The following is a 15,786-nucleotide window of genomic DNA, read 5'->3' as shown; positions in this document are numbered from 1 at the left end:
GATTTAGACATATTTTTGAAACTTAATTTTTTTAAGAAATTTTTTATAAAAATTTTTTTATAAATCTTTTTTTTTTTCAAAAATTGAGGACGAAAAGTTATTAAATAGGAGATTTAGAAGTATTTTTTCGAGACAATTTTTATAAAAATTTGTTTATAATTTTTTTTTTTCATAAATTGAGGACGAAAGTAAAAAAAAGTAAAAATAAGGGATTTAGACATATTTTTGAAACATAATTTTTTTAAGAAATTTTTATAAAAATTTGTCTATAAATTTTGCTTTTAAAAAATTGAGGAGGAAAAGAGATTTAGACATATTGTTTTAACTTTATTTTTTTGAGAAATTTTTCATAAAAATTTGTCGATACATTTTGTTATAAATTGAGGACGAAAAGTGAATAAATAAGAGATTTTGACTTATTTTTTAAATTTAGTTCTTTTAAGAAAATTCTTTTATACAATTTTTTTTTATAAAATTTTAATTTTAAAATATTTAAAATTTTTTTTCGATATATTAAGGACGAAAAGTGAAGAAATAGAGATTTAAATAGTTTTTAGACCCAATTTTGTATAACATTTTTTCATAAATCCTTTTAAGTAAAAAAAAAAATTGTTTAAGAATGTTTTTTATAAAATCACTTTTATTGTTCAAAAAATTTATTGATTACTTACAATATATTTTTTAAATAAAACCAAATCAAACAGTGATGTACTTCGTGTTAACCTTTTTTCGTTCAATAACTATGATACTCATTCAAATAAATTTGGACCTCTCTATTTTTTACTGAAATTTAACGAGTAAGATTTTCTATTAATTTATATTTTCTATTAATTTTTCTATTAAAAATAGATATTAGATAAATAGACATAACTCATACATTGGTTACTCTAAAATCGCTTTGTGTTAAAAAATAATTTCTTGAAGCTCCCGTGGGGAACTCAAAGAACTCAATAGTTAATCTTCACGGGCATGCTTACAGTAGCTCAATAAAATTTCGTCGCAATAGGATAATTGACTTAAAAGTCTACAAACTAAAAGCAAATTTTCCCATTCATTTACAACAAATTTATTTAAGCAAGGTAAACAAATATAAAGTAAGTTGTTCAACTTTTGTGCTAAAACGTTTAAACGAACGGACTGCCGTGGTGGCGACGGTCGAGGTGACTTTAAACTTTTCTCGATCTCGCTGGAAACTAATTTATTCTGATCCAGGCAAATACCCCATTAGATGCCTCACATACACATTTGGGCGTATCGCAAACTTGACCATGAAAAATTACTCCGAACTCATTACCGAAATACTTGAAATTACAAATAACAAGCAACGCATGCAATTAGTTCCACATTCAGCTCATTAGATCTCCTTCAAGTGTCACTTCACATATTCGGCCTATCTGCATCAAATGCAACTTGTCTTAATCATCACATTAATTAGAAACTGATCTTGAGCGCTTCGAATTGGCACACACTGACACACGTACGTATGTATTCATGTAAATGTTTTTACAAGCAATCCAGCATTTATTTCCACAAATGTGTAAGCGATTAAAACTATTTAGCAAGTGCGGCAGCCCCTTTCTTCTACTACTTCTTCCACATACCGAGACACCCCACCCCACCAACGATTTCACGCTCCAAATCAAGCACTTAGCTCCAGTCCCACTAAGTAAGTGGGTATTAGACTTTGTCGCTGACCGCCTTTGCCACATCTCAGCAATGCTTTTACGGTTTTCAATTTCAACCATTTCATCTCATTCAATTTACGATTTGTCAAAAATTATATTTTGACACTTAATGACGTTGACATTGGGACGAAACAGCTACTGGCTACTGGCGGCGAGTATTTAAAAATATGTGAATGTTCACTTGACATGACTGTGACAGTTGGTTGTTTGTTGATTGCTGGCTGTCGGCTGTTGGCTGTTGGCTGTTGGCTGCTGATTGTCGGCTGTTAAATGTCGGCTGTTGGCCGCCAGCCGTTGCTATTTAGATGTTTATGAGCCTGTGTTGGTCAATGTCTTTGACGCTCCTTTGACTTCTTTTCCAACACTTTTCAGCGAATAAGCAAAAAATGGCCCAGCAACACAACGGAATGTGACCGTCAGTGGTTATTAATGCGACACAACAATGTTGCAACATTATATGTATGTAAGCGCTGTCGTGCAACATGATCGCTTGGGTAGAAATATGTGGAAGTATGTATGTATGTATGTATGTATGTATGTACATATGTATGTGCGCGATCTGGCGATCATATGACACAAATTAATGAGTCTTCCCTTCAAACGGGTTTTTGTATGAACTTTACGTAGCATTTTACTCTTATGTTAATAAGTGTGTATGTGTGCATGTGTGTGTGTATGTATTATTCAAAAGCGCTTTTGCCCAGATGTGCCATGCAACTTGGTCGTTGTAACAGTTGTTGCTCTTATATTTTGCTTTTTATTATTCTACAGTTTTTTGTCATTTCATTTTTTTTTATTCCACTTTTTTTCTCTTCTGCATTTCGTTTGCTTTCTTCTGTTATTTAGTATTTTGTATTTTGTATTTCGTGTTGTGTTGTTTTTTTTGTTTTCCTCGCTTACTATGCGACTTTCCGCTCTAATTAAAATTTATTAAACGCTCGCTTTGTTCGAGCATTTTGCAGTTAGGCAACAATTAAAGTCTAATTTGTTGAAGCTGTGAAAATGATTAAATGTTGATGCGACTTTGCTGCCGAGAGATCGTCAACGGAGCTTTGAAAACTCGTTATAAGTCAGCACTTTGAATTGGATAGATTGATTACAAAAATAGTTGATATGAAATGGGAGTGGTTTGGATTCAGTGGAAAACGAATTAAGCAAACATGAAAAAAAAACAAAAAAACGAAAGTCTCATTTTGAACGATAAAACTAGTGCCGTGTCGCGCTTCCGTTTTGATGTAGAACTATTGTCGTTATAAAATATTTGTTAAATATTTATTCTTCTAATAAAGACACCGTGAAAGCACTCGACGCAATCCAGGTTTTTCATACCACAATGGCCTAAATGAAAGGGTCTCGCCACAAAGGTTACTACAGGGTTTGATTGAAAAGTAATGAGCCTTATTGTTTTAAGCAGTTTTATTAAACCTTTGGGCTTATACAACTAATATTCTTCAAAATAGGACCCTTGAGCGTGAATACACCGCTGGTAGCGGTCCTTCCACTACAGGATACATTTTTTAAACTCATCCGCCGGAATCGTGTCCAATTCGGCTGTCACAGTTTTTTGGATCGCCTCGATGGAGTGGAAACGCCTGCCCTTCAAGTTTTCCGGTCACGATTTCCCGCACATTGTAATAAGTTAAATTTAACTCTTCACTGATCTCATGTAGACTAGCACGACGGCCAATGTTCAAAAATTCACGAACCCGGTTCACATCTTCGTCTGTGTGCGTCGTCGAAGGCCTTCCAGATCGCTTTTCGTCTTCGACGTCCTCTCGGCCTTCCTTGAACGACTTGTGCCACTGGACAGAGATTGGTCCCCGTAAGCCTCCTTGAGTAGCCCAATGGTTTCGGTACTCGTTCTGTTTAGCTTTACGCAAAATTTGATCAAGTAACGTTGCTCCAACGATCGCTGCATTTTCGCCACTGCAAAATCCTAACACACTTTTAAAACAGCTTTCACGTGCGGACCGATGTTGACTGCACCGCTGTTGCCAGCGAACTGAGACCGGTTTCTAGTGGAAGGAGAAGATCCAACGATCATTCTCCCCCACGAGCCGATCCGCTTGATCGCTTGGCAGACGCTCCACGCGGAAAGACTCATTACTTTTCAATCAAACCCTGCATTTGCCTTATATGGGTTTCTTAATATAGAGAAATTACAGGCGTCGTAAAATCAGCTTCTGCCCGGTCTGTCTACTATTGCACGAACTCATTGTGATCATCAACCATTAAATAATAGAAAAAGTCATTATCTTCTAAAAACGATCGTCCTCCAGCAGGTAATAGAAAACTTCTGCGTGTATTCTGCTATGAGAAAATATTTCATAAAAACCATCTGCCGCTGGGAAGCTGCGTAAAACGACTTACCCCAAACCATTACCAATCCGTCCCCCGAAAAAGTTCGTGCATGCCCGAATTTTTTTATAACAAAGAAAAAGCCGAGCACGGTCAACAAAAAAAATGCCAAAAAATCAACGGTGTTACAGCCTCTTTAAACTTGCACTTTGTGCCCTAATAAAATTCCATGGACTATAAAACCGCATACCCAAGAAAATTCTAAAAATTCTGGTTAAAAACTTGAAAGCTTTGATAAAAATTTGGAATTATTTTTTTTTAATTTTTAAAAAGCTTTCTGTGCAGTATAAACTAAATTTTTGTATTGGGGGTACATATAATTAATTCCGCATTTGTTACTAACCTCATATCTTTTATGTAGTCAATATTTTTACAGTGAGAGCTATTCTATGTTAAAGCACGCCAAAAAATCAAGTAAATTTGATGTGTCGGAGTGAATATTAGTAAATACACAAATTTATTTTATTACAATCAAAATGTCAAATTACGTTCCAACGAAACAGCATTTGCGGGGAGGTTTGCATTTGTTCTTCAATTTAAAGAAAAGTGCAACAGAAGCACATCGTTTACTCTCAGAAGCTTATCCTGAATATGCTCCAGAGGTTAGAGTATGTCAGCAGTGGTTTGCACGGTTTAAAAGTGGTGATTTTGACACAGAAGACAAAGAGCGATCGGGCCCATCAAAAAAGTTTGAAGACAAAGAATTGGAGGCATTACTTGATCAAGATCCTTGTCAAACTCAAGAAGAACTTGGAAGAACATTGGAAGTCACTCAACAAGCCATTTCTAAACGTTTAAAAGCAGCCGGATACATTCACAAACAAGGAAATTGGGTGCCACACGAATTGAAGCCGAGAGACGTTGAGAGACGATTTTGCATGTCTGAAATGCTGCTTAATCGCCACAAAAAGAAATCGTTTTTGCATCGTATTGTCACTGGCGATGAAAAGTGAATTCATTACGACAACGCAAAGTGTAAAAGATCATATGTGAAGACAGGCCAACCAGCCAAATCGACACCAAAACCGAATATTCATGGTTTGAAGGTAATGCTCTGTATTTGATGGGATCAGAAGGGTATGCTGTAATATGAGCTGTTAAAGTCGGGCCAGACGACCACGGTAGAGCTATACAGGCAACAATTGTTACGTTTGAAGCAAGCAATAGCCGAAAAACGGCCAGAATGGGCCACCAGACACGAGAAATTGATTTTCCATCATGACAATGCTCGGCGACATGTTGCAGTACCGGTCGAGAATTATTTGGAAAATGCCGGATGGAAAATTCTACCTCACCCGCCTTATAGCCCAGACATAGCTCCTTCTGTTTACCACTTGCTTCGGTCGATGCAGAATCACCTTTCTGGAATACGGTTCACCAATGTTGAAGGTATTAAAAAATGGCTTAATGACTTTCTCGGCGTAAAAGATGACAAATTTTTTGGGATGGAATCCTTAAATCGCCTGAAAGACGGGGAAAAGTTGCCGCTTCTGATGGACAATATTTTGAATAAAATATTTTTTCACTTTTATACTTAAATACGAAATTAGTTACATGTACCCCCAATACAAAAACAAAAAAAATAAAAAAATATGCAGTATTTATATTTTGCTATGCACTATATCAGTAGTAATCGTAGAGGCATGAATTATAAGTGGCTAGGGAAGGTATTTTTTTTTTTTGTTTTGAGGCGAGGACAAAAGCGTCAGAAACAGTCAATTGATACCGTGGCACCAATGATATTAGGGGCATGCCCGCACTTAAAAAAACCTCCTCTCTTCGGCTGACTTCCATCTGGGACTACACATTTGCATTACATCGAGGTGGAGTCGTGATTGTGTCTATTGATCGCTATAGAAACCTGCGTCCAGGCCCTCTGCAGTATGCAGGTAATACGTCGAAGATAGTCTCCTAGTGCATCCATTGTAGCTGTGGACAAAAAGAACATCCAAAATGCGGTAAGGTCATGTTTAAAACCGTCTTGTCACTGTATGACTTAGTCGTGAGCGATAAACTCGGTCGTCTGCGATTGTCTCTATTCGACCTCCACTAGAACTCTGCTTCTAAATGAATACAGGCTCAGGCGTCATAGCTATCAGCCTCGAATTGCTACTGTTGAAATCGGTCCCTTCTTCGCCTTTCTTCAACGAGCTCACTCAGCGATCGCAACACCAGCTCACCAAACTTGCGCGCCACATCCCAGTAGTGTTTTGAGCTGCGCATGAAAACGAGGACAGCGGAATAGAATATGCTTCACATCTTCGATCGCTTTAGGGCAGGTGGCGCAATATGGTGAAGCTGCCAGTCCAAATCTGTGTAGATATTGTTGAAGGCGTCCAGGTCTAGTCAGCAAGGGTGTTAGGTGAAAGGCAAGCTCTCCATATCTACGTTGAAGTGATGTCTCGACGTTCGAGATGAGCTCATTTGTCCAGCGACAAGTGGAAGATGAGTCCCGTCTTCGTTGTCATTCATTAAGCGTTGAGCTTCGTTGCTTTCGTGTCTGCTCTCTTGAAGGTCTTGCGTTCCTCCAATTCCCCACAAATGGAGGGACCTACGTTTTTACGCCTACTCCAAAAAGTTTTTTATGAGGAAATTATTCATTTCAAAATTACACTCGGAGGTATGCCATTGCATGCCGTGGGACGACCGCTTTTAGGTAGAAAAAAATTGTTCTATCATTTCGATATTTCATGGACGGAAATTTGAACCGTCGCACTTCCGGTACTCACCCGCTAACCTATTCGATTATGGGGGCCGCTTCATGTTTGTAAATAAAATTAGCTTGAAACTAGAACTGAGAAATCCGAAGGATGCCAGCGGTATTCTTTCAATTTTGACGTCGCAAAATTTTGACGTGCACACATTTTTGTGTTTAGCTTGGGTTGAGAAAACGCGACATTCATGTCAGCGTTATGCTTTCAATACCCAATGGGCTCGCGCAAGATTTTATAGACCAGTTAATGGGTATACCAATGGTCCTTCCACTTCACGCAATTTCACTTTTGGATCGGTAAAACGATTATTTGAACTTTTTTATTTCCCGGATTGATGGCCTCAGCCTGACGTCTACTCTACCAAGCATCTTCGGTACTGGAACAACCACGCTTTAAGCTCGCAACTCAGTGCTTGATGGCTGGAATAGAAATTGCAGAGATTTATACAGTCATTCTTAGTCGGGGCCATGTTTTCTCCATTCATTGCTAGGCATGAAATTTTAAATCCGGGAAGTATTTGGTATAAACTTCAACGTGGTAGAGCTCACTTTGAATTCATGAATGGGCGAAATGATATTTCCGTAGTTTCTGTGTCATTTCCTCGGCTGGTTGATGGATTCAAAATAATATCCGGCCTTCATCGCCAATCCAATTGATTTAAAAGGTTTTCTTAAATTATAAGTAGAGAACGCAAAAACACTATTTATAGACCTTTCTAAATAAAAATTTAGAATACAAACTCACTTGCACATTGTTTCTTTATGAGAAAATCACACAAATTTCATGCACTTGCTTATTCAAAATATTTAAGACATTTTATTGTCCATATTTCATTTTCATAACTGAAAAATATTACCTTGCAGCTAATAAACATATAAATACTTCCTTTGGTGGGTCATTAAGTAGCCACAATAGAATTTCAAACACTAGTGAACACATGACAAGCTGAACAACAGAAAAAACCGAAAATAAAATTTTTAATTGAAAAGTTACGTGAGAATTATGAGAATTTCTAATGGCAATAATTAAAATGTGAGAAACCAAAATGAAAAGGAAGTTGTCTAGAATTAAAAAAATATATTTTCATATCGCTACACACAACAAACTACACGCGCACGCCTAATGAACATCAATAATTTGCATACAAGTTTTAGTGCAGTGTTGCGGCAACATGTTGCTAAGAATATGAGGGACAACAAAGCCTCCAGCGCGAAGTTAGGAAACCGGGAGTGTCACACATATGTATTAAAAAGGGAGAGGGAGCGCGATTTAAGAACAAGAGCAGCAGTAATATAATTTTTGTTTTTGGTATTTATAGTTTAGTAACATATGTTTCATGGACTGTTCGGCAAGTGTTGGCCGAAAATCCAAAAATCAGCTAAAATACTCGCTTTAAAAGAATATGCATGTTTCTCTTTTTAACCTTTTCTTATTCATTCCCCACTTTATTGCTTAACGCCCACGTGCAGCGATAAGTGGGCAACACGCCTACCATTGTAATTACACAGCCACACTAACAAAAAAAGAAAGAAATAGAGAAAGAAAAACAATACCTGCATATGTGATGACACTGCAGTCACACACGCACACACACACACGTACACATCAGCAGCCCACTTGTTAAGAGCGCACACACACTACACTGAAACTGGTTCTCCAGCCCACATGCAATCGAGCGTGAGCGGCATTTGTAACAGCAGCTAGAGCACTCAAGCGGTCATTGACGACGTTCAGCAACATGTTGAATGAAAGTGCACGGCGCAAGTGTTGCTGATGCTTTGTTTCGAGAGATAACATTGGAGTTGAGTGAATAGAGTCAGTGGAGTGCATGCGACAGTGTTGCAGGTACTCCAAAATACAGTGTGCCTAATAAAAGCGTGACCGCCTTAACTTTAAAACTGTTTGACCAATTCGATTCAAACAAAGTGCATTGTAGGAACTTATAATATTTAGTACACAAATATATGCAATAAAATGTATAGTCACCGCCATTATCTATAATGGCTGTACATCCTTGAGCCATACTTTGTGTTAATTCCTGTTTACGTTTACGTAGTTATTGGCTATAAATCAGCCGAGTTTTCATTGATAACTGTTTGAGCGTTGACATTGATTTTCTTTTTAATTTTTGCTCAACTATTGGCCAAACATTTTCAATAGGGTTGACATTAGGTGATTGTAAAAGCCAATTCAACATATCAATCCCAGAATTTATACAATAAATTGTTTGAGCATTCGCCAATGGTATATTTTTCACATAATAATAATATAATACAGCTTTTATTATATGTTTTATGAATTACTTCCCCTTTTAAATTTCTTTTTCTTATTTTATTCAAGTAACGCAAGTTAAAGAGTATAACACTGAAGATGTTACGGTAATTATTCAATCCTTGACTATAGTGATTATAATTTAGTATTTTATGGAAGTAAATAACTTAATTTCATAAGTTTAGTTATGGTATGATATAGTTAAATTTACGAGTAAGCACTGTAAGATCCCGTTTAACAAGTATGCGGTAGATACATTCCACAGAAAGGCGCATATAAAAAATTCGTATTAGAAAAGACTTTACTTGCCTTGAAAAAGTAGGGATACGTTTCGTAATTTTCTAAAATCGCATAAAATCAAAACAAGGAGTTAAAAGTAACTTAAAAACATAACAAAAACACAAACACTATCCAAAAAATTTTACAAAAAGTAAAAGAAATAGGCTCTTTAGTAAATTTCTTTAAATGTCGGAAATAAATTCATGGAAAAACTAAAAATAAACTTGTATTCAAACATATATTTTATTGAAAAGTAATCCAGTTTTACGTTTTTTAATCAATATAAATAATATCTGAGAATGGTTTGCACCGTTTGCAAAGTGGTTTCAAATCACCTGCATCGTAGGAAATACTGTCTCTGCAATATATATTTTTGGGTAAGACGATGGATTTTTACAAATTTCATTCCCGTTCTGTGCAAATTTTGCTTTTCTGATAATGTAATCGGTAATTAAACTTAGCGATGATGGTCGAAGAAAGTTTTGGATGAAAAGGTGGTTTAATTTCAAGAGCCGATGTTGAATGTGAACCACAGCCAAACGACAAGCTTTTTTCTGCAGTTCATTTGACATTTTTCAATTTCAGACTAACTCAATTTGAACCATAGAAAGATACACAATCGAGCAACACGTTAAAGCTATTCAGGCTTATTATGAAAACGGGCGTTCAAATCAGAATGCATATCGCGCACATCGTGATTTTTTCTGTCAATTTAATCGTCCAAATGTGCGTACAATCGGAAAAATTGTGCAAAAGTTTGAGCAACCCGGGTCTGTAGGATATGTAAAAACACCGGAGCATGCTCCTACAGCTCGAACTGCAGAAAATATTGTTGCTGTTCGCGATAGTGTGGTTGAAGAGCCGTCCACCTCAACTCGTCGTCGTGCCCAACAATTGCACCTCTCACACTCGTCGTTGATGAATAATATGCATAAAGACTTGCATTTACACGCTTACGAGGTGCAATTGACTCAAGAACTAAAGGCTCTTGACCATTTGAAGCGTCGTCAATGGTCAGAATGGTGGCAGGATGAATGACCAATTTACGAAGAAAATCATTTTCAGTGATGAGGGACATCTTCACCTCAGCGACCTCCGTTGCCCTTCGTCAATAAGCAGAATGCCGCATTTGGGCGAAAGATAATCCAAGAGTGATTGCCGAAAAACCAATGCACCCACAAAGAGTGACTGTTTGGTGCGGTTTATGGGCCGGTGGCATCATTGGGCCGTATTTTTTTCTAAAATGAGGCCTGTCAGGCAGTTTCTGTGTATAGTGTTCGCTATCGTGAGCTGATAGTGAACTTTTTATGGCCCGAATCGGAAGATATGGATGTGGACGAAATGTAATTTCAACAGGGCGGTGCCACTTGTCTAACAGCTAACGAAACAATAGCTCTTTTGCGCGAAAAATTTGATGGCCGAATAATCTCACGTCGCGGCGATGTCAATTGGCCACCAAGATCATGTGATTTGATACCGTGGGACTTCTTTCTTTGGGGTTATTTGAAAGAAAATGTGTACGTCGATAAGCCAGCGACAATTCAAGAGCTAAAGGATAAGATAATTCGGCACATTAACGGCATAGAACCTCAATTATGCTTCAGCGTCATCGAAAATTTGGTCCATTGGATGGAGGTGTGCCGCCGAAACCGCGGCAGCCATTTGGCCGATATTTTGTTCCGTACGTAATTGACGCACACTAGTAATATCATAATAAAGGAAGATGATAATAATTTCCTAAAAAAAATGTATTTTATTTAAAATCAATACCGTCCCTTGAAACTTAACCACACTTTAGATAAGGAACTATTTGCATTTGGTGGTCTTTAGAGGTGTGCCGCCAAGGCCCCGGTGACCATTTGGCCGCTGTTTTAATCCATGCGTAATTGAGTCACACCAATATTATCATAATAAAGAGAAATGACAATAGTTTAAAAAAAATGCTATTTTATTGAAAATCAACACCAGCCCTTGAAACTTAACCACCCTTTACAAACCGCACAAGTTCAAAATCGCGCAAAAATAATCCGCATGAAACGAGACCTTACGGTATTATTAAATTGAGTATTATTGTATTAAGGCTGTGTAACTTATTAAATATTTAATAAAGTGAATATAATTAAGTAATGTTGCTCTTTATTTATGAACGTCGTCGATCTCGTTAAATATTTTGTCTGCAGTTACAAGTAAGATTTACGGACTTGCGCGGAACTCATTTTTTAAACGCAACGTACAATTTAAAAATTTCTCATAAAATTTAAGAAAAATTGCTCAACGCATATTGCGAATCGCATACACCTATTTAGCAGCATTTAATTTTTTTTTTAACGGAACTCAATGTTTGAAGTTTGCTGGTCACACTTTTGTTAGACATACTGTAAATGTTGCTACACCCACTCTCTAGGAACACGGCGCGCTCTCTCTCTCACACATTGATTACTAGCTGATTTGTGTGCGAGCGGCTTGCTGGCTTCTGTGATATACACGATCCCGGCTAGCATGGCTGGTCTTTAGTCTGATTGAATAGCGTGACGTGTGTGGTATTGAATACGCTTGTGAAGTTGTTTTAACGGCAAAAATGAAACAATTGAAGAAGTGCTGAACAAAGATTTTGTTCGTATAAAACAAATGGAGTTTTTGGAAATCGGAAAGTGCGTGCGTGATTTGTTTGGTAACACAAAATGTTTTGAAAGGGATTAATTGAATAACAGTGGAAAATTAACAACAAAAAAAATATTTAACTCAACTTTTTTTTTAATTATTGGAGAATTTTTATGACAAGCGAAATATTAAGAAAAATCTTAAGAAATTTTACATATTCATGAAAAAAAAACATATTCCTCATAGTGCAAATAGTAACTTTGTTGAAACTGAAAAAAATTTTTAAATCTTTGAGGCGAGAGAAGCGTGCGAAAAAAAATTTTCAACCTACTGTTTCGCCAACATTTTAAAAAATGATTAAATGTGTTTTAATTTATATCTGCAAGCTACTGCACTAAAAAATTAGTGAAAAAATTCGTTGAACCATTGTTTTGGCAACATTTTGTTAAAAATTATAAATTTTTTTGAGTTTTCGCGGCAAACAAAAATACATTTTTTTCTTGCAATAAAACCTAAATAACAAAAAAAATCTGAAGGCTCTATGCTCCACCTAGGAACGACCGGAAAATGTATAACAAAACAAAAAACCTTTAACTTTTGGCTATACCAACTTTGTGAACAAAAAAAAATCATCAACTGCAACAACAACAACTCACTCACACAGCATCTGTGCGGCAATCAACGTTCAATCAGTGCAAATGTGCCTCAATCTTTAGCTGTTAGTGGCAGCTGTATGCAGCAGAACTCGTGAAAGAATTAAAACTACAACAACTCAATTAAAGCCCTACTGCCAGTGCATTCTTAGCGTAGCTCTGCTCAAAAGATCAATACATGTGCACGTTCGCTGGTTAGTGTTTTGTGTGTGCGCAACACCGCATATTCATGCGTATTGATAGTAATAACAACAACCACAAAAAATTGAAAACAAATAAATTATAATAACAATAACAAGTGCTTGCAAAATAAACGTGTCCGGCCCAGTGAAATCGCCTTAAACAAAAGCCGCTCAACAAAAGTGGATTACGCTTGGAAAAATAAGCAAAAAAAAAAAGAGTAAAAAACAAACAACAACACAAAACCACACAATAAAGTGCAACGCAAAGGGGTGACAGCAACACCAGCAACAAAAAAAAAGAAAAAATAATTGCAAAACAAATATAATTATCGGCATATCTGCTGTCACACACGCACACACACACACACATATCTCTATATAATTTGCACTTGCGCGGCCGCTTCGCTTTCGATACGGATTTTGCAACATCAAACGACCTTGTGGATTATACACACACACACACATACCCACTTAGCTACGCTGCAACACACTGCCCGATCGCCGTCACTGCTACCACTGACTATCTGCGCTAGCAACAGCAACGTGCAACTGCACATGCGTTTGTGTGTGTATGTGTGACTGCATGCATGCATTGTTGTGTGTGTGAGAATATTGTGCGTTAATTGAAAACATTGCACAACGTTGAGGCGAAATCGATCTTTGGATTTAATAAAGAATTGTTTTTGATTTTTTGCTGCCGCTGCTACCGTTCAACATACAACACAAAAGGTGAGTGCAAAAAATAATAATTTTACGCATCATTATTTTATATATCTACAGATGTGTGTGTGTGTGTGTTGATTAAGTTGTATGAGCAAAAATGTGCAGTCATAAGATTCAAAGTAGAAAGCAGCTATTAAAATTGCATTAAAACAGCAGCCGTCACCTTTGCGTTAGTTTAAACGCCAGCAAGTAGGCTACACATTTCATTAGTGCTGCGCTAATCGCTTAGCAAATCAGCGATTGTGTGCTATCTAACAAATGATGAGCAGTTGTTGGTTGCAAATTTTTTATAGCAACAGATTTCATTGTTATGTTTTTGTTGTAAGTAGCGCATCTTAAGCTTTAGCATGCAATTACAAATGGAGCTTGGCATCATTAGGCACCTGAGCGCTTCAGGCAATTATTACACAACAGTTAACTCTGTGAGTTGGAAGAATTTTTTTTAATATAAATTCCTGGTGAAATTCCATTTAAAAATAACAAAACAAGACATTTAAAAAAAATTGTATTAAAATAAAAATTAAAAAAAAAAAATAAAATTAACAAAAAAAAATTTACGAAAATAAAAATTATATAAAAAACTAAAATTAAAAACTATTTGAAAAGAAAAAAAAAATATTAAAGAATAAAAATTTATTTAAATAAAAATTATTTAAAAAAGTAAAATAAAAAAAATATATACAAAAAAAAAAAATTATGAAAATAAAAAGTATATAAAAAATAGCATTAAATAATATAATAAATAAATAAAAATTGTATAACAAACTAAAATTAAAAATTATTTGAAAAGAAAAAAAATTATTAAAAAAAATTTATTAAAATAAAAATTATATAAAATGTATTAAAATAAAAATTAATTAAAAAAATAAAATTAAAAATTTTTTATATAGAATTAAATTAAAACTATTAAAACAAATAATTAAATTATAATATTAAAAAAAAATTGAAAGAAAAAATGATTTAAAAAACAATTTTATTAAAATAATAATTACTTAAAAATAAAGTAAATAAACATTATTTAGTAAAATGTAATGTAAAATTTATTACCAAAATAATTAAAGCAAAATAAAAAGAAAAGAATAAAAATTGAATTAAGTTTTTAAAAAAATGTTTTCATAAATGACCTTTTGCTACGAATTCTCATTTGTTTGTGCTACAACTACAGTAGCCACAAAAAAAACATCAGAAAACTAACAGAAAAATAATGAATAAAAAATTTAAATAAAAATTATTAAGAAAACAAAACAAAAATTAAATTAAAATACGAATTATTAAAAAAAACGTATTGAATTAAAATAAAAATTATAGAAAAAGTTTATTTAAACTAAAAATTATTAAAAAAAAATTAATTTTAACTAAAAATTATTAAAAAAAAAACAGTTAAATCAATATTAAAAAAAAAAAAAATAAAAAATTATAATAAATTCACTCACGCACGTCGGCTCGGGGTTCCTCAGAACGACCTGTGCAGATACTGCGAGGACGAAGATGAGGAAGTATCGAGCAGACATTTGCTGTGCAGTTGTCCGAGTCTAGCCAGAAGTCGACTCGCTCTTCTAGGCTCTCCAACAATTGACAATCTTTCAGTACTCTCGGACCTGAAAATCGAATCTCTCATCAAATTTTCGAAACGAATTAATATCTTTGATCAAAATCTACAATAAAAATTTCGGTTAGGTGGGGAAATCATTTAAAATAATGAGCTCTAGGGCAACACAACGGACCCAACTTGCGTTCTATGTGGTACTCCGATGCGGGGTCACCCTTAAACCAACCAACCAACCAATAAATAAAAAACAAATTTAATTAAAAAAAAATTAACTTAAAATAAGAATTATTAAAAAAAACAATTCGATTTAAAATAAATAAAAAAATAAACAAAATATAATAAAAGTTATTAAAAAAATTAATAAAAATAACAATTATTAAAAAAATTTTATTAAAATAACAAAAAAAAATACTTAATGTTTTAAGAAAATTTTGTTATTTTGTTTTTTTTGTTTTTGTTTTTTTTTACATAAAAATACAGAAAGAATAAAAAATAAAAAAAAAATTGAATTAAAAAAAATGTATGAAAACGAAATATAGGAAAACAAAAAAAATTAACTTAATTTCATAAAAAAACAATTTGTTCTAACCAGTTGTTTTTGCATAAAAATACAGAAAGAATAAAACATAAAATTCGAATTTAAAAAAAATTATTGAAAAAAAAATATTAAAATAAAGTAAAAATAAATTTAATTTTCTAAAAGCAATTTGTTATGACCAGCTTTTTTCACAAATATTCTAATTACTCGTAAATAATATTTTTTCCGTTTTA

The 15,786-nt window shown here is 34.5% G+C and overlaps 1 protein-coding gene across 1 annotated transcript in view; it reads left to right on the top strand.

The window, feature by feature from the left end:
- The first annotated feature begins 11,836 nt into the window (after nt 1-11,836).
- Nucleotides 11,837-15,786, top strand: part of LOC128862717 (uncharacterized) — a 139,584-nt gene continuing 135,634 nt past the window's right edge. Inside the window, exon 1 of the mRNA XM_054101382.1 lies at nt 11,837-13,472. The gene's annotated coding sequence lies outside the window, so the exon portion shown is untranslated. The remainder of the gene's footprint in view (nt 13,473-15,786) is intronic.

This window comes from Anastrepha ludens, chromosome 5, assembly GCF_028408465.1.
Source record: "Anastrepha ludens isolate Willacy chromosome 5, idAnaLude1.1, whole genome shotgun sequence".
Classification (NCBI taxonomy): Eukaryota; Metazoa; Arthropoda; class Insecta; order Diptera; family Tephritidae; genus Anastrepha; species Anastrepha ludens.
This window is presented reverse-complemented; position numbering and strand designations above follow the sequence as displayed.